Genomic DNA, 21,290 nt, shown 5'->3' with positions numbered 1-21,290 from the left:
AATCCTAATAGGAATTATAAACACTAAGACAGTGTTTACATATGGGATCTGGTTTAATGATTGTGGGAAAAGAATTGTGTTAAGTAAAAAAAAAAAAAAAGATACCTAAGTATTAGGATAATAACTATAATAAGTAGCTTAATGATAGATCCATTTAAAAAATTCATAGTAACTAATATAAGAATGAGTCCAAATGAAGATAACTTTTAGTAGCTACAAAAATATAAACCTTTCTCTTTTATTTATTTCTTCTCTGTGATATTTTAAAATATTCATTTTTAAATCACTAAAATATTAATGCAAGGCCCTGGCTGGGTAGCTCAGTTGGTTAGAGTATCAGCCCAATACCAAGATCGCAAGTTTGATCCTTGGACAGGACACATATCAGAATCAACCAATGAATGCATAAGTAAGTGGAATAACTAATCAAAGTCTCTCTTTCTCTCTCTCTCTCTCTCTCTCTCTCTCTCTGCCCCTACCCCAATTTTTCCCTCTCCTTTGGGACTCTAATTGCATAAATATTACACTTTAAAAAATATTTTGTATTATTTAGTTATTCTTCATTTTGTTTTTCCAAACTCCAGTGTAGATATAGTCTTCCATATGTTTTACTAATTCTCCCTCTCCTAGCTGGGTGTAATCTGCTATTAAATCCATTAATTATACTATTAATTTTAGAAACTCTTTTCAATTTTGTAATTTATATTGGATTCATCTGGTCACTCAATTCCCGAAACATTTAGTCACATATGTGTAGATGTAATAGTCTCATCATTTCATTAGCTTTATCTCTGCATCTGTGTATTGTCTATTGATTTTTTTTTTTTAATTGTGTTCCAGATATATTGTTCTCTGCTCATTGGTTTTCTGGAGATTTGAAACATATGACTTTTACATATTAGTTGAGCGTTTATGGTTATTCTTAAGATGATTATTGTGCAGATGTATATATTAAGCAGACCAGCTCTCAGATATGTAACAATTTATATATTTAAAGAACTATGTAGTTGTCACTGCTTTGAGACATTTTAGCTTTCTTAGTCTTTAAAGGAGTGTAAATATTAAAAAGTCAGAACTTCACGGCACGCATGGTGTTCTATGAGTATTAATGAGTATTAATTAGCAATTGCAATAAAAGGGAGGCAGGTAGAAGAGACTGCAAATATTTGGATATGCAAGTTTAAATAGACTTCTTTCATCAATGAGTTTCTTTGAAATATTAAGAATGAGTATGATAAATCTGCAGAAAAACATGTTACAAAATATTACTCTATTTGCCAACACAAAAATTGATAGTAGTTGAATATCTTATAGGATAAAATTCCATGCTATAAGCTGTTAGGTATTAGACTAAATGAACTTGAAATAAAATGTATCTTTTTTATCATGCGAATTGGAATGATTGAATTGAAGATCAAATAAGGGGTCATTAGCAACTCTCTTCAAGTGTATGAATAGTTTTTCAAAGTAAGGTGCTAGCTAGCTGTTCTCTTGCTCCACAAAGAATAAAACAAAACATGTGAAACTTATGTTTGAGCAAGGGAGATTCAGGTTAGATGTAAGAAAAAAACTTATTGACCTGAAGCATTGTTTAAACACAAAAATGAACTACCAAGGGAAATTTATCTAATGCCTTTCTCTGCACGTCAGTAAGAATAAGCCAGAAAGCCATCTGTTTTAGTGGCTCCCATTGGTGCCCTGCCTGAAAACAGATCATGGGGTTAGGAAGACTCTAGAGATGGTGTCCATTTCATAAATATGTACAGAACACGGAAATAGCAGAGAGGAGCAATAGAATGCAAATGGCATGTTCTGAATAAAGAATATACTCTAAGAAACTCTTGGCAATAAATGGGGCTGGGAAAATTGCAAAGACACATGCAGAATAATGAAACTAGACTACAGTCTGTTCCTATCTACAGCTGAATGGAACTAACAAAAAATATTCTGCTCAGCAAAAGAAACCACCAACGAAACAAGGCGACCAACCGAATAGGAGGAGATATTTGTGAACAACGGCTCTGACAAGTGGTTAATATCCAAAATATATAAAGAACTCATAACACTCAACAGCAAACAAAACTCGATGCAATTTAAAAATGGGGAGAGGAGATGATCCGACACTTTTCCCAATAAGAGATACAAATGAACAACAGGTATGTGAAAGGATACTCAACCTCACTAGCTAGTAGGGAAAGGAAAATCAAAACCACAATGAGATACCCCTCAGACCTATTAGAATGGCTATTGTCAACAGGACAAGTAATAACCAGTGTTGGAGAGACTGTGGAGAAAAAGGAAGCCCCATTCACTGTTGGTGGGAATAAAAGCTGGTGCAGCCACTATAAAAACATGCATGGACATTCCTCTAGAAATTAAGAATAAAGTTACCATATGACTCAGCAATCCCTTTTCTGGATATCTACCCCCAAAATACTAAAATATTTATTTGCAAAGATGTATGCACCCCCGTATTCATTGCGGTATTATTCACGGTGGCCAATACATGAGAACAAGCGAAGTGTCCTTCTATAGATGACTGGATACAGAAGATGTGGAACATATATACAATGGAACACGACTCAGCCATAAGAAAAGATTAAATACTGCCATTTGCAACAACATGGATGGACCTTGAGAATATTATACTGAGCAAAATAAGTCAGACAGAAAAATCTTAAAACAATATGCTTTCACTTATATGTACGACATACAACTGAACCTCATAGACAAAACAGATGATGGTTGCCAGAGGGAAAGAGGGATGAGCGGGTTTGTAAAGGGGAAAAGGGGCCAAATCTGTGGTAATGGAGGGTGATTCAACTTTGGATGGCGGGCACACGATGCGATATACACATGATGTGAAAGGTACACCTGAAACTTATATAATCTCATTTACCAATGTCACCCCAAAACATTTAATGAAAAATACAATAATATAAAATAAAAGAACTTTGCATTTAAAGAGAAAAAAACTAAGATAAGAAAATATTTTAATGAAGTTTTAAATAACATATTTAGTTAATAAATTTAATGCTAAAATATTAATTTTATCACATATTCTCTAAAGTTTCTGCATTTTAATGTTTCTATATGCACTCCCGAGTCGGACTGCACAGCCATTCTCGGCGGTGCAGATAGACTCTTAAGAAGCTACACCATCGTCTCTCGAGATGGACGGCTGCCAACGGATATGCACTATTTTATTTTAGCCTGTGATATCCAGTCTCTTAGATTTTACAGTTCTGTTTCATTCTAAATAAACTTTATTTAAGTAGAATTGGCATGCAGTAAAATGTCTATATCTTACATCTATCATTCAAAGATTTTCAACATACACCCATTTAACTACAACATGCAAAAAAATAGAGAACATTCTTGTCAAGCCAGGACATTCTCATGCAGCCCTGTTATCAATCACGTACCTCTAGGCAACCACTAATTTGAATTAAATCACTATATCTTCTTTTTGACTGTTCTAATAACTCTATAAGTTATGTATTCATATACTATGTATAATACTCTATTATGTTATTTGTGACATTCTGTTTTCTCAACACAATTGTTTGAAATCTGTGCATTTATCTGTATTAGCAGTATATCTTCTTATTACAGAGCAAGTTTATTGTTCTTTTTCTGAACATTAAAAAGAGACCAGAATTGAAAATACTTAGATATTTATTTGTACTTCATAAGAGTCAGTTATACACTTTAGGAGTAAAGCTTGGGTATAGTAAATTTCCTAACACATTTTTTATTTTAAAGTGTTTAGGATAGGGAGGATTTAGTAGTGCATACACAGTATTCTCCTTCCAGTGTATTCTTGCAGTATTTGAATTGTTAAGGGAGGCTAAATAAGGAATAGCTAACAGTTTTAAATGGGTATAAAATGCTATGTAGATATCAAGTTTTAAAATGAATCTTTGATGTGTGTCTTCTTTTGATTTTTGTAATTAATTTTAGCTTTTGAAGTTATTCAGCATTTAATTTGTCCACAGAGTTTATAATTATGCATTAAGTTGAAGATAGACCCATATTTAGCACAAACAAGGTCAGAAGATCAACAGGATTAAAGACAAATGTTAATTTCAAATGTATAAACTCAACTTTATTGGGGCTTTTAAACCAACTAGCACATTTGTTCCTAATCAAAGGCTTTAATTTAATCATCAGAGACTGTACAATGCTTTCAATTCTGCCTCTCATAGGGGACAGACTAGTATTTATTGTCACACAGTTTGAGCAAACATCCGCAGACAAATCTAAAATAGAAAGTAAGAGGCACTAAGGAGTTCCGATGAAAACTTTATGTCTTTAAGGTGAACAGCATTAGGAACTGAGAAAAAGATGCTAGAATAATAGTTTTGAATCTACTCTTGGTGCAATAAGAGAAAGAGGAGGGTTCTGATGTGAAAGATCCTTTCTGTTCATTCAGTGGTAACATGGTGTCTGGATGCACATTCTAAGTGAGCAACACATCGCACAGATGGGGACAGAATGGGACAGAGCCCAAGGCCCTCATCCCAGGTGAGTTTCCTATGGTGATCTTTCTTGTAACATTTTCACGTAAACCTTCAGAGACTGAGAAGTAGCAAGAAGACCTCTCTTCATTATCAATCAATTTGACTAGCTTCATCACTGAATATGATTATCATAGTTTTTGTCTATCTAATTATCAACCAGTTAGTTAAATTGGCAGTTAAAAACACTGGAACCAGTTTTACTCTCATATTGATTAGGTCAAAGTCTTTAGATATTTTATACAGATACATCAAAACACTGGAGAATAAAAGTGCAAGTCAGAAACTATTTAACACACATTGTCTTATTTAATCATCTAAATATTCATGTAAAATTTGTTATATTTCCTGCTATAAAGAAAAGGATATTTGTTCAAGGTAAGACAGCTTCAAAGGATTAACAACCAATGCTCCTGATTGTCAATGCACTGAGTTTCCAGAAGTGCAATATTAAGGCTCCGTGTACTCTCCTTGGTTCCTTCACCTTTCGATTCGACTGTTACCTCACTTCTTTCCTGTAAATTTCCTAATAGCTCAACGATACTTTCCGAAACACTTTGAATCAAGTAGTGTTCTCTGGTGAACCAATGCTTTTATCATAAAAATTCATTTCAAAATTCTTCTTAAGGAACAACCATAATCACCACTGCCAAAGAAATTAATGTTTTGCATAAAATATGATATATAATGGGTTTCTACAGGGCTGATACCTTGATTGGGCTTGAGCTCCTTCAGAGCGGCATTACAAAGGAAGCCTCCAGAAACATGCTTCACTTAGCAGCTACATTTTCAATTTCCGTTTCAAGTATTTACATTTATGAATCTTGCAGAAAACAATAATCCTGCTCACATTGCAGTGAGATCTTTTATTCATTAGTTACAATCAGTGAACAACGTTTTATGGTTTCATCAGCCACTTGCATTTCCTGAATAAATGAAAAACAGTACAAATGAGCAAACATAAATATAAATGGCACCAGGGGAAGTCATTTATTAAAGAATAATCATGGGTAAATAACACAAGGCATGCTCAAGGCTGCCCAATGAGTTTAGTTGAATATGTTAGTAAATAGCAAACATATAACCACTTTCCTGTACTTCATAAGAGAAACACATTCAGGATAGCGAGATGATGCTTTGACTTTCCTTTTAGCTTTGTAGAAAAGGTATGTTTTGAGGGACTCTTCTTGGTTTTGACATCAAAAATGTATATCTTCTTAATCTTAAAAGTTGATTGCTTTAGAATTTTTTTTACTTGATATATATGAAATTTTCTGTGCTCCATAGGTTTTCTTCCTGAGACAATATTCCTTCTACAATAGAAATATTCAATTACTGTTAAATTGTTTAGAATAAATTTATTCATTCTAAAATACAAATATTGACAAATATTTTACATATTTTTGCAGAAAGTAAATATGTACTACATTTAAGTGTAGACCACCAGAACTAATTATATGTATCCATGACAAAACTGTAAGCTCTAGAATTTAATTTTTAAAGCTAAAGTTATTAATTGAAAGCATGTCTTTGTCTCACTGGTGTAAGCAATAAGGCCTAGACTATAAATGACAAGTATGAGAAATTCATAGAAGTAATATTTAACAATATGCTACATTAAATAGAAAATGAAATAGGAAGTAATATACCACTATCATTTTATGCATATATAATAAACATATTTTCTTATGTATATGAATAAATATATGTAATATTTACATTCTCTTTTTTTTAAGATCAACTTTTAAAAGGCCTGAATATATAGTCATTTGATTAAATATTATTTCAGTACTTCTTCCATTTACTAAATAAGATAATTTTTGACAATTGACTCCACTTGCCCTGTTGCATACATCACAAGCCCCTACTTAAAAGCATTCCTCACACAAAGCAGGAGAAACCCACTATTGAAATAAAATGATACTGAACACGCACCTGTCGTCAAACCACATTACGGTTCCTGCAACTGGGCTGGAATCAAGGCAAATGCACATCAGAGGAAGAGTAGGCATCTTGGTAAAAAGTACAGAGGATTAGAACATAATTTCAGTTTACGGAGGTCAGTTCTAAGGAGGGTCTAAGGAAGTTCTGGACTGGATGCTGCCAGGGATCCGGAACAATTGGGCAGTTGAGAATCATGACATTTTGGGTTGGGGGAGGACCAAAGCTGGTGAGAGCTTTGTCGCTGGTCGAGGAGCAGTTGTACGTCATGTGGGAAGAGGGATACAGTTATTGCTGTGGTCGGAGGGAGCCCTTGCCTCTCTTTTGTTTCACCAGAGTCATAGAATGGCCTGCCTACTCTTTTTTCATGGCCTCGGAAGACTATGTTCAGGTGGGACTAGCAGGGCCTTGATTGCCAGATGCTGGAGCCGTTGCTTCACTTTCTCAGGGTAGAGTCACTGAATACAAGAAAAATATTCCAAGCCTTTCCTGAGATTTCTTATTATAGACATGTTCTAAGTCATTCTAATCATCAGTAGAAACTGGCTTGTGAAAGGACAAAGAGTCCTCACTTCGCATATGATTCGAGTCTGTAAAAATATCCGTACAATCTGAAACAGTACAAAGTGATCTTAATAACAAATGGGGAAATTAAATTGGTCTGTCACTTTTGAAAATCAAAATATTAAACACTCTTTTACTGTTGGTTATAAATATGTATCAAAATTAAAAAATGGTGAAACTAATATTTGTTTAGTACAATGTAATTTAAAACATTAGAGCCCTGGCTGGTGTGGCTCAGTGGATTGAGTGCCAGCCTGCAGACCAAAGGGTCACTGGTTCAATTCCCAGTCAGGACACATACCTGGGTTGTGGGCCAGGTCCCCAGCTGGGAGCACGAGAGAGACAACAACACATTGATATTTCTCTCCCTGTCTTTCTCCCTTCCTTCCTCTCTCTCTAAAAATATATAAATAAATTATTAAAAAATAAAAAACAAACATTAGAGACATTACAAATTAAAACTTAACTTATTAAAATTGATTTCCTTTCTTTGTAAAAACTTATCAAGAGTAGTTTGAACAGTGCGTTTGTATTTTTCTTCTTATAAGAGTGGGAGTCTTTTCTATGCCATGGTGAACGGCCGTACTTCTAAGATTGTATCTATTTCTAACATTCTACCCTTTGTGCTTTCACAGTTATGAAGTAGTTCCAAGAGGGTTTTTTTTTTCCATTGTCACTTCTCTGTGACATGTTCATTTTTTTTATTACACTCCCTTTCCTCATTTATGTCACTGAGGTCATGTTCACTAAACTCGCTCAAACCCTGAAGTGGCACATCCAGAGCATGCCCACCTGCAGCCGTGTCCCCTTCTCAGAGGGCCTGATTTCTTCTGCAATTCTGCTTACTTCCCAGTAGAATTTCCCCTCCAGTTTATCAGTCATTGTTTCTTTACTGCATGCTGATGTGACCAATTCCCTCTTTTGGTTTTTCATATCTGTGACATGTGGGTTAATCACTAGAAGGCAAAAAGGCAACATAACCATATATATGGGAGTATCTGTGTATGGACTAATGGCTGCTCAGTGACCAGTCATCAACAGACTTTGAAATAAGTGGTGTGATTGGTGTCTGTGATGATGCACACCTGTCAGTAATAGTGATTTGTGGTCTGAAGTCCTGGTAGCTAATGTTGTCCTTTATGTAGTTACTATTATTTGATACGGCATGGTAATTAAAATTTGAATGATGTAGTTAAGGGGCTGGTTTTGTTCAACTAAACCATGGTAACTGAAATGTATGCCTAACAGAACCATGAAAAATGAGGACTATCGATATTAGATATTTCAAATTGTCTAGCATTTGGTGACATTTTCAATTATTTTTGAAAAGTCATCTATGTTCAGTGACTTTGTATATTATGATTTTGGTTATTTTATCAAGATTTGAAGAAAGCCAATTAAAAATATTATTCCTTCTTGTTTATTACTATGAAAGATTGTGTTTACTAGAAATTATATAAAATTAACTAAATATTAAATGCTATACTACCCCACATAATAAGATCTTATGGTGGTTCAAGGGTTGACTAATTGAATGACCTGATGTCACTGTAATAAACTCATGTTTCTTCTATTCTTTAGATTTTATCATTATAGCTGCTTTGTCCTTAAGTTCATACCTCTTGTATTTGTTTCCTAAGGCTGACATAACAAATTATCACAGAAATGGGTGGTTCAAAACAAAATAAACGTATTCTCTCACAGTTCCAGAAGCTAAAATCCAAAATCAATGTGTCAGCTGGCCTATTCTCCCTCCGAGATGCTAGGTAGAAACACCGCTTGTCTCGTCATAGCTTCCCGTTATGACCATCAATCCTTGATACCCCTTGGCTGTGGCTACATCTCCCCCAGCCTCTGCCTCTGCCAGCACATGGCATCCTCTCTGTGTGTCTCTGTCTCTTCTCCTCTTCTTATAAATCACCAGTCACATTGTCTTAGGCCCACCCAATTCAGTATGACCTCGTCATAACTTGATTATATCAGCAAAGGCCCTGTATCCAAATAGGGTCACATTCACAGACTGGAGACTAGGGTTTCAATGTGTTTTTGGAGGACACAGGTCCACCTGTCAAACCGCACATGATCACAGAGTACCTGCCAGCAGTTCTGTTTATCTCATCCAGATGCAACAGCTACCAGATAAGACACCAACATTTCCTTTGTTTCTCTCTCAAATCAAAGGAACATTTCCCAGAGAGTCCCCTAAATAACTTTTCTTTAACTGTTAGCTAGATTGTTCTATATACTTTCATTATTTTATGACTTAAGAAAAATGGAACTTGATGTCCACGTGTGTATCCAGTCTCCTTGAAAACTTTTAGTTATACTAGACAGCCTCGACCCCAAGGTGGGGAAAGTCATGGGAACCTCTGATTTGACTCCAAGTCAAACAGATGTTGTGGATAACTGGGGGACCCACTACTACTATCAGCATCAAAAGTGGGGAACAGTCTTGTGGATGGTGCCCTTAACCTGTGGTATCTAATGCTATGTCCAGGTAGATCATGTCAGAATTGAGTTAAATTTTAGGACATCAGCTGGTATTGCAAAGATGGCTTGGTGTGGGAAAACCCTCCACGCATTTGGTGACCAGCAGTTAAGTGTTCTATGTGAGTAGTATTGGAAAAACACAAGAAAGAAAAACATAGTAGGGAGAGATTTATTATTTTTTCTATATAGGAGGTAGAAAACTGAACATTTTCCAACATGCCCACATATTATGTCAGTTTATGAAAGGCTTCCCTCTTATCACCACCCAAACTAATTCTTAAAAGGGCTGTAAGCAAGTTCAAGGAGTTCTGTTAAGAACACACTCCTCACCATTTTCTTGAGGGCCTGTCCCAAATACATACTTCCTTCCTTCAACCTTCACAAATTATTTCACTCAGCATTGAAATCTCCTAGGAGAACATGAGATTTGTTCTATTTAATATGCATTTTGATTCTCAATAATATTTGAAAGTTGAGTTTATAGAGAATGGTCTGTGATAAGTGACACACTCACGTATGATTTATTGTATGACAATACAATGAGGCACGTCTTGCCTGGATTGAGGGACTAAGGAATTCTTTGTGGACCCAAGGCCTTAGAAAGCACATGGGTTATAAGAGGTAAAGAGACTGCATAGGAAAAGCCGTTGAAAAGGGAACATAGGTTGGGGAACTCGGAAGCCCTGCTACCAGGAGCTCGATATATACTCTTTGGTTAAGACCCTTTTAGAAGAGGAAACTATAAATCTGTTGTCAGCATAATACATGTCTTCAGAATTTCTAGTGTTCAGTTGAGTTGCTAGCTTTATTTATCTGGCCATGTCCCACCTCATCTTCAACCATCCTTTCAGCATTGTTTTTTTCAAGTTACTAGAGATGTTTCATTTTTCTCAAGCCACTAACTTTCTTTTAACAGGCACTGCAATGAAAGCTGACTAAATAGCTTGAAAGAGTTAGTATTGTTTGGAAAATGGTCCAAAGACTTTCTTAGTGTAGTTATGTCCTCTGAGAATTAATATGAGCTAGCCTCAGACTTCCAATGTAAACAGCAAAAAATGAAATAGGAAACTACAAAGACTAAGACTATGAGTTCAAGAATATATTCTTAGTTTGGTTTACTGTTAAACACTGTTCTTTCTACTGCTATTAATGTTGTGTATATTCATTACATGTGTTTGATAGAGGAAGAAACTTTATATTTGTAAATTTCAAATTACAACTTATTGAAAACCAGTAGAATCACAAAGGAAAATGCTGGAAGCGCAGGTCTTTCTGACTGGTCCACAAATAGCACTGTCTTCTTTAATGGCCAGTTCACATAAGGTGTGGAAATGTAATTATTCCCCAGAGTTCACTGCAGTTCAGGTATTCAAATAATGTGCTATAAAATGGGCCATGTTGTCTCATTGTTGCAAATACTTCCTTGTGGTAGAGTTGGTCAAGAGTGCTTCCAGATGTATTATTTTAAAAATCCAGATATTGTATAGAAAGTATGAATACAAAAGTATATAATACACCTTATCAGAATTTCGAAAGATTTAAAGTGCCAGCACCTCCTCAGAAATAAAGTAATAGGTAAATTACAGAGTGTATTAGGCAGCCAATGATTTATTCTACATTTAACATTATCAAAAGAATTTACATAGGATGCACATAATGTTGTGGAGATTAAATCAATTTTATAGACCATATAATCACTATTAGCATGCTATAATGGAGAACATTTCAGTACACAGTTGATTCTGCTCATTTTTAGTTCCCATGGATGCTACAGCCTTTTATGAAAGAAACTAAATCACTTGAGAAGGCTGTAGTCCTAACATGGAAAATGTTTGCGATCAAATAACAGCCGTTCAGATAAGAGCTCGGAGAGTTCTAAGGAAGAAAGATCGTTTCATTAGTTAACATTTGCATTTAGCATTAAGTCAGGGGATTCCTGACAATGGCACATGCCTTGGCCACCAAGCTAAGTGTAACACAGAGCAACATCCGTGGGCAGAAGACAGGCTGAATGAACATTGCTGAGCAAATTCACCTCTGGGGAAACAGTACCCCAAACTGTAATTGCTATGTGGAACCATTTTTGTTCAGCTACCTGGATATAACAATATTCAGAGAGGGCTTCCACTTGAACACCTTTCTTTTTTTAGCCTGCAGAATATTTTAGTTGAAATTGAATTAAATCACAAAGAAGATTATATTAAATAACACTAATGAACTTTACAAATATTGAACCCCCAAAACTAATAATGATATTTGGTGTATTCCTGACGTTAATATCCAAATTTTCATTACCAAGGATCTGGATAAAACTTGTCAAATATAATTTCATCCCTGCTTTCTTTCTGGTCCTTTAAAGTGTCGCCCTTTCCTCATTCCCTCCATCCTCAATTACCTTTTGATTGTCTTTTAAAAACAATTAAAATAAGCAAATAAAAATAGCAACACAAAAATCTACTAAACAAAAAATACTTTTCTGCAAACTAATTTGTACATTTTTTGTAAAATTGCCAAGTTCATAAAAGCAAAAAAGAGAAAATACACTTATATGTCCTACTGTACAAAGATAAGCATGAAAAACAGGTGTTGAATATCCTCAGTTGTTTTAAAAGCTTCTTTGCGAGTCATTCCTTCAACCGCCATTAGTCCACAAGCTTCATTCACTGCCCTTTCCAGGGATAGTTCTGTCTCTGCATTTCTCTAGCTCCAGCTACTGCTGTTTTCGGTAGATAATAAGCAAGTCCGGGCAGGGGACGCCAGCGCGTAAGGTGGCAGCTGTCCTTCGGGCACACTAAAAAATGTCCACAGCTCTTGCTGTTTGCGGTGACATTCTCAATCTGTGTGCTAAACCCTCTCTCCTGGTTTCCTTCTCAGTTTAAGTGGCACTGTTTAATGAGTTCATATTCAGCCTCACCTTTTGGCAGGCAGAGAATAAATTGAGGCCGAGGAGAGCCTGGAAAAAACTCCTAGGCGTACAGAAGTCATTGATTTTGTGTTACTTCACATGTCAAATAACACATTATCAAACATCCCTGCTGGCTGCAGCAGCCCATGACTCTGACATTCAACGATTTCATATCTGCTGTGTGAAAAATTCATGAACCCTCCGCAGTATATTTGCATATCTATGCTTTTGCCATTGCTGTCCCCAAAGTCTAAAGCTGCATCAATACAGAAGCCTCTGTGTAGGCCTGGCATTTTTCGTGTCAGGGAAATAAAAATGTGGTTTCTTTCTTTCATACTTTTAATCTAATTACTTAGGCCATGTTTAACTACCTTAATTGAGGTATTTGAGAGTATTCGAGGAAGCTAGACATTGGTGGCACTCAGACAAGCACAAGTCAGCAGTGTTAAACATTTGAGTTTGGGAAGAGGAGTCTCTTTTTCTTAATTTTATTGTGATGTAAGTTACAAGGTTGGGCAATAATTGAGGGGCGCTATCTTTTCCTGATGATACAAATTCTACATCATTTGTATTATTAATTTTGGAGCATAACTGATGTCTTTAACTTCAAAACTAGGACAGTAAGCCACAGGGTTCCGGGTCATTAAAGAGAGCACAGGCCATGCATTAGGTTACTTAAATAGGGAAGAATCATTCATACTCTGTGGAACTCTACTGGCCAGCATATGTATCGACCCAGTGTACTGGAAGAAAATAAGGCAATCTGCATACTTTAAATCATAATGCAGAATTTAAACCCAAGATAGCTAACTGAATAAAAAAGATTTCATTTATTCCAACATCAAATGGAACTTCTAGATGACATACAGAAAAAAATGTTCAAAGTAGCCATAAAAAAAAGCAAGAGAGATAAAACCAGCAGATGAGAATGATAAAAACATTTTGGAAGTTATAAAACAGAGGGAATGAAGATAGAGCCCAAGGAAAGGGGGGAATACAAAAGTTAATACAGAGGAAGGGAAATAGCTAAAGATCAAAATCAGTGTTGCCATGGTCGGGTAGTTCAGTTGGTTAGAGTGTCATCCTGATACGCCAAGATTGAGGGTTCCCTCCCCGGTCAGGGCACATACTATTAGCAGCCAATGAATACATGAATAAGTGGAACAACAAATTGATGTTTCTCTCTCTCTGGGAGAAATTCAAACATGGGAGACCACCCAGGCAACTAAACAATGGAGTGATGATACCTGGCTAATTAATATATGTATTAGAAGAAATAGAATAATGTTTTCACCTCTGAAGGATTTTTATTTTAATTTAAATTTTTTACCGAATTGTATGATTGATGTTAGAGGAACAAAATATGACATTTTCAAACATAAAAGTTGACTATTAAGAAACCCTGATAGAATTATACATAAATGCTCTTGAGCAAAATGAAAGATACTTTTACATACAAGGAAAAAACATAGGGAACACTGTTGAGTAAAGAAACACACAAAATTTATGGTTAACTAAATTAACCCTGAAATAATTTTGATGTAAACTTAATTTTTTTAAATGTGAATTAATAATTAGATGACTGCAACAAATTATAGGAGCTAATTTTTAAAGGTTTGAAGTGAACACATAAAAGGAAATTGTATTTTGAATAAGAAATAGAATCTCTTAACTAAGCACTCCTCTTTAAAGGAAATCACAAGTTTAAAGAAAATACGATGCATGCATTGCTAAATGACAGTTATAAAAAGAAATATGTGCACAAATGTATATACTTATATGGATAAATCTGTACTACCAATAAAATAGAAAATTTTAATTAAACAAAAAAGTCAGAAAACATGTTACATGTGTGAACTCATCTCTCTCTTCAATCTCTCCTACACATATAATATGAAGCAGATGTAATGAGGAAAAACTCAAGGGAACTGGGAAACTAAAATTCAATAAAAGTAAAGGACATAATCCAAAGATCAAAGCCAGTTGTGAGTGGCAGTTTTCTTTCTTCCTTCCCTCCTTCCCTCCTTCCTTTCTTTCTTCCTTTCTTTCTTTCTTTCTTTCTTTCTTTCTTTCTTTCTTTCTTTCTTTCTTTCTTTCTTTCTTTCTTTCTTTCTTTCTTTCTTTCTTTCTTCTTTCTTTCTTTCTTTCTTTCTTCTTTTTTTCTTTCTTTCTTCCTTTCTTTCTTTCTTCCTTTCTTTCTTCCTTTCTTTTTCTTTCTTTCTTTCTTTCTTTCTTTCTTTCTTTCTTTCTTTCTTTCTTTCTTTCTTTCTTTCTTCTTTCTTTCTTCTTTTTTTCTTTCTTCTTTCTTTCTTTCTTCCTTTCTTTCTTTCTTTCTTCCTTTCTTTCTCTTTCTTTTTTTCTTTCTTTCTTTCTTTCTTTCTTTCTTTCTTTCTTTCTTTCTTTCTTTCTCTCTTTCTTTCTTTCTCTCTTTCTTCCTTCCCTCCTTTCTCCCTCCCTCCCTCTTTCTTTATTTTCTTTCTTCCTCACTCTCTCTCTCTCTCTTTTAACAATCTATCCTCTACACAGATCCAGATTTGTATACACTGAGCTTTAGTCAAAGCTACTTACGTGAGAAAAAGAATGATGAAGTCCGTACATTGAGGACTATGGCAGGGCTTTATTTTTATTTTTACTTTTACATCCAAGTGTTTGAGTTTTGTTTTTCAAACATTGATATTATTTCACATATTATTTTATAATACAAATTAATGTGCAATGAGTATAAGTGTTTGCTCTATTTTGTTAATAAATTTTATATCTCTTCTGTAGATTTTATGATTAATTATGTGCTTTTCCAACCATAAAAATGTTTTGTGATAATAGGTATTTAAAAAGTGTCTTTTTATTGCCATTTTTGGATTGTAGGTTGTTTGCATGCTAAAAAAAAACAAACCATATCTCCAGATAAAATATTTTCAATTCTTTGTGTATGGAGGTTTTCAATATAAAAAATAAATCTAATAATTTAATAAACAGGATTGTAGTACTTGTTGCAAGCAATGTAATTTAAAATAGATTTGATTATTTTTTCTTTACTATTTAAAAAATAAGTGCCAAATATCTCTTAATGTTTTACAGCTCACTCCTTTGTTTTCTATTTTCACTAGATCTCAGAATGTCTATCACTTCCTTGTTATAATTCACCACATAAATAGCTTGCTTTATCTAATACACGGTCTGCACATGGAGATATTTGTGGGGAATGTTCTGAAAAAAAAATGCAGACTTGCCCTTCCACCCTTGTGCTACAGAGCCCTTCAAATAATATAATAGCCAGAGCCAGAAAACAAGGCAGCAGATGCTCAGCCTCAGAAATGGACAACGAGAAAAGGTTCCAAAGTAGGGTCAGCAATATAATTTCAAGTTATGTTCAAAACAGTCATAATCGTTAATAACTCCATATCAGGAAAATAGTTCAAAGAGAAACAATCGGCGATCTCTCATCTTAAATAACTATCCATGCCTTGTGCAGTCCCATGACTTGGATCAGAAAAGAGGTGGCTGTAATGTAGTATTACAGCCACAGGCACAGAGAATAGGAACAAAATCTAGAGAACTTGTACCTCTAGATGAGACTAAAAACGACTTTAGACATTAGAGGACAGTCGAAAATGTGAAAACCATAACCCAAAACTCTCATTTTAAGCACAGGTATGCAATATATTATACATAGTAAGCAATATATATTGGAATATTATTTAATTCATCGTACCATTACTTGAGTTCATTCACTCAACAAGCTTTTGTGGATTCTGAAATTCTGGGCACCTACTAAGTGTCAATGTAGCAAGTTTAAAAGAGAGATGTTTTTGCCACTTTGTTTCTCATGGTTTAATGTAAAAATATAAAATGATCAATTTAATAAAAGAAATATAATAAAGTTGAGGGCAAACTAAGAATAGTGAACACCTTTGCCTAGAGATTAGGAGGAAAGCCAGTTGAAGCCTTCTAGAAATAAGACACATCTTACTTGACTACTGAATGATGGATATAAGCCTGCCAAGTAGATTAAGGGAGATGGATATTTTAAACAAAACATATTGCGAATTCTCAAATCATTACCAGTTTGAATGTGGGATAAGTATTAACAGTTTATTGTGAAAGCTAAGCAACTAAAGGAGAGACCCTTTTGGGAATGAGGGAGTCAGTGGGTGGATTTCTTGTTCTTTTGTATTTCCTTAATTTAATCTTCCCATAGGGTGCCCAACCAATTGTCATGAGTCCGCTGAGAGATTTCTGGAATTCCTGCCACTGTCATGAAGTCTCAGGGAAAATATATGACAGTATTATATGTGGTAGAGATGGGGGGGAAGAGAGAGAGAGAGAGATAGAGAGAGGAAGGAAGGAAGGAAGGAAAGGAAGGAAGGAAGGGAGGAAGGAAAGAAGGAAGGAAGGAAATGTAACTAGAATATATGCCCAACACTAGGCAGGATTGGAAATGAACGTAGTTGAGTAGTAGGACCCCTGGAAATTCAAACAAATTAGCTTTGCAAGATCACCCTGTCATTTCATTAACTTCACAATAATGCCATTTGTTATTTTATGAAAAATGTTTATTCTCATGTTCTATATTTGGGAAAAATTTTGCCATGATTCTACTTTATACATGAGTTTATAGAAGTTGTCTAGGATCCCACAGAATTAAAATATGGCTCCAATTGTGTCCAGCTTAAAAGTAAATTTGCCCTGAAAAGCAATATTCTTCTTTTTTTTTTTTGCTATTGTTCAGCAGGTGCATAATAATCTGTGCTTCATAAAATGTGAACTGAGTAAATGGCATTTAAGAGACATTGCGTAATCAAAATAACTTGACCTTAAAACCTAATTTAGAACCATAGTTTCACAGAGCAAAAAGTTTCCCAAGTTATCTTACAAATGTGCAATGAGAATGTTTAATTTTTTTTTTTTAATTTTATTTAGCATGTTTCAGTTCCCTTTGCAGTCCTGGATCATCGCCTCTAACCATTCCTCTTCAGTTGTGTCAGAGAAGTGAAGAGAAGTCCTATCAGCCACCTTGTTAGCAACAATACATTCTAAAGCTATTAGCTATTTTCCCTGCTGAATAAAACTACTGAATTATATAACCTTACTAATGATTAGAATGTATAATGTGTTCCTACGTACAAAAGCATGCTATACTTGCAACATCATCTTAAACTTGTCTAAATTATTTAATTTCTGTTGAACAATTTATGTACTATTGTCTCAGAGCTACCTGCTCTGGGTCTGTGTGCTGAGCATTAATTCTACACAGAGCTAGGGAACTGCAGATTGCATTTCTGAGGCTACTTTGCCAAATGGCTTTTATTTGAAAGGAACATACTATTGAAAAGAAACAAACTATTAATAGAAAAAAAAAGATGGATAATGTCAAAGCATTATGCTAAATGAAATATGCCCGACTCAAAGGTTACATGCTGCATGATTTCATTTAAGACAGTCTGGAAAATGCAAAACAGTGGGGCTTGAGAACACATTTGTGATTGTTGGGGTCTTGGGCCAGGGGCAGAGCTGAATGTAAAAGAAACTGTAGTAGGGGATTTTAGATGGGAGAGTACCATCTTCTAGGGAGAACGTGGATTTTGTAAATGAGGGCGGGTCTAGAGGAAGAGAGTTTTAAAGATGAGTTCCTCAAACTGACTGTGGAGTGTCAAGAATTAGCCCTCTAATCTGAGTAGATTTAAAGATGCTAATGGATCTATTTCACCAATATGATAGTCTGTAGAATGAACTACCCAAAGAGATAGCAAAATATCTGCATTAGATACTCCTAATCTACCCTTTAACAAAAGAAAGAAGCTAAGTGACTCTGTATACGACACAAATAATTTTGAAACTAGAAATACAATGAGTGGTCGGTTGCTTCTAATGTCAGTGGACTTAGTGGTGAAAGAAAAAGATGAGCTCAGAAATTCAAATGCCCACCTTCATCAGCCCATAAATGACCTAAGAGCTTCCAAGCATGTCCTAAAGAAAAGCTTCATCTTCTGTAGCCTCGGGGCTGGAATTGCTAAAATCAAAGGCAGAACCTTATCCTGTGATTGGCTCAATTCAAATGTCTGTTGAATTCTCAGGCTCACAGGCTATATCAACTGTTAAGGTAAGAGCACTGATTAGGGAATAATTGGACCTTGGTGCCGTGATGGAGATATCTGGAAAGATTCTGATACGGATGGGGACACCGAGCTCCTAAATTCTAGTGAGCCTTACTTATTCCCAGAACACCTCCTCTCACCCAAAGGTCTCAGCCTCGGTACCCCCAGTGGGATATGCCCTGTGCTTTCATCTCATGGGAATTAACTCTGCATTGCCTGAGAAACCTAGGTGAGGGCTCCCTTGAGGCAGCTTCTGTTCAGAACAACACTGAATTTTCTGAAAACTCAACCGTGCCACCATGCTTTGATTCTAGACCTGTAACTAGACTCAACTCCCGACAGTCCCCTAAAGGGAAGGCACAAACTGTGGCCCACGACGGGGGTGCACTGCACTCCAAGAGAACTACAGTGGTACCTCGGTACTCAGCGTTAATTCATTCCGGGACTCGTGACGAGTGCCGAAACTAACAAGTCCCAAGCAAGTGCCCAGTACTAAATTTTTTTTTTTTTTTTGCATCAAAATGTGACAAGTATAAGGTTTGATGGGTTTTGAAGTCAACGAATACCAAGGTTTGACTGCACTTGAGTTTTCTCATTTATACAAACAGAAATCTGGAGAACAGGTGTGTAAATGAATATTAAGGGTGGGAGATAATGGTGGAAGGAACATAAAGTCGTTAAAGGCAGAAAAATTTTATATGGACTCACTCATTTAAGCTTCCACATTTTGTGTTGCAACTCAGGGAGTTCAGAAGGGTTCTGACAGTTGGGTTGGTTGGTTGGTTGAAACCCAGATCAAAAGATGCTCCACCTTGTGTAAACTAGAAGAATGGATCTTCTTTGGATTGATGTAGAGGAAGGGATCCAAAGTCTTAGGGAGACTGGAATGTTAGAGTATCAGGTAAGACCCACTCACACTGGGAGAGACTAGAAGACATCCCTTTCACCAAGTTTCTGAAACACAAAGGAGGGAGGGAATCTCCAGCCAACAGCTCCTTAATTGCTTCCCTCAAGGCCAGGTGTTACAGTTTGAACCACCGTGACTCAGTTAGAAAACCAAAATGCCATGTGAGTCATTGGATGCCAGGGTGGCAAGAGCCAAGTGAAGGCTGAGTGGCAGGCTGGGTTTGGTTACTCCAGTGGACAGCTGGCCTTGGAGAGTTAATCATGGTGTTCCTGGAGTGGAACAGGTAGGAAGCCGAAGTTCTTCCTTGACCTTTATAAGCAGGAAAATTCTAGGTCAAGTGAATAAAAGATGGACTCCAATCATAAAAACAGAGTCATCACATCCCAAACAATTCCCAGTCTTGAGCTGGTTTATAATCCCAGTAATCCTGGAATGAAGGAAAGGCTGGGTCCACCAGAGGAAAAAAACTAGGGCACTACCAAAAACTTAGATGATTAACTTTTTTCCCAGTCCTTCCCAAAAGGACCTATGACCTTTTACCAGGGTGACTGTGCATTAAGGAAACAAAATAGTTTATTTTCAGGGACTACTGGACACTGGCTCTGGACTGACATTGACCCCAGGAGATCCACAATGTCACTGTGGCCCTCCAGGCAGAGCAGGGACTTAGGGAGGTCAGGGGATCAATGGAGTGTCACCTCAGGTCTGTCATTCAGTGTGTCCAGGGAGTCCCTGACTCCATCTTCTGGTTATTTCCAGAATGGAACAAAATTGGAATATAAATATTTAGTGGCTGTCTGAATCCCCACACTGCTCCCCTGAACTGTGGAGCAAAGAGCTACTATCATGGGAAAGGCCAAGTGGAAGCCAAAAGACCTGCCTCTACTAGAAAAATAGTAAACCAAGAGTAGTACCTTATCCCTGGTGGAACTGCAGAGATCAGTACCACCATCAAGGACTTGAAAGATCCCTACCACATCCCATTCAATTCTCCTATTTGTCCTGTGCAGGAGACAAGAGTCTCATCAGTGCATTAACATATTGGCATGGGAAAAAAAAATAATGCAAACTCTGAATGCTTAAGTTCACATTATAATTTAATTGTTCTGCGAAGTTGGAAAAAAAAATTCCCCTTAATATTTAGAGATTGGCTTATTGTAATTATAACATGTGTACTTACATGTGAATATTTTTATGTTAAAACTATGCTGTTTGCATAATTAAGATAGAATAAGATGTGTAATCATTTTGAATATTCATAACAAAATAAAACAAAAGAAGATTTACATAAGAAGTTAATAGCTTGAATCATAAGTTGAGGTGGGGCAGTGACATAAAGAAGGAGACAAATATATTACTTGGGTAGAGAGGAGACACATTCATAAAGAGAGGTGGTAACATATTGTCAAGAGATGGCTTGAAGCAAAATAAGTGAAAATCACAAAGTAGAGACACGAAACACAGAAAGGGAAACAAAACTGCCGAGTAGCAAAAGCAAAGGCTTAATAGTTACTCCGAGCGGCACATGTTGACAGCGTGCCAAAAGAATTAGGATCTAATCAGTCTGGAAGCCCAAACACTGTGTGGAAGAGGGCAGAATCAGATAAATGGAGTCTATAAAAAAAGTCAAGGGAACAAACTGATTTTGAAGGGAATATTATGTTCCTGCCAAAATCCCTTGACTCAAAAAAGGAAAGACAGATGATCCTTCCTTTTATATGACAGTTGGGTCATAATCTCTGTTTTATGCGCAGATAAGAATGACACCATTTTTCAGTCAACCCACAAAAGATCTAGGACACCATCTATCTATCAAGGAAAAGGTTGACCCTTTACTGAAGAAAAAGTCTTGAAACAGTAATCATAGC

The sequence above is a fragment of the Furipterus horrens genome, unplaced genomic scaffold (assembly GCF_987537825.1).
Source record: "Furipterus horrens unplaced genomic scaffold, mFurHor1.1.pri manual_scaffold_10, whole genome shotgun sequence".
NCBI classification, from domain to species: domain Eukaryota; kingdom Metazoa; phylum Chordata; class Mammalia; order Chiroptera; family Furipteridae; genus Furipterus; species Furipterus horrens.
This window is presented reverse-complemented; position numbering follows the sequence as displayed.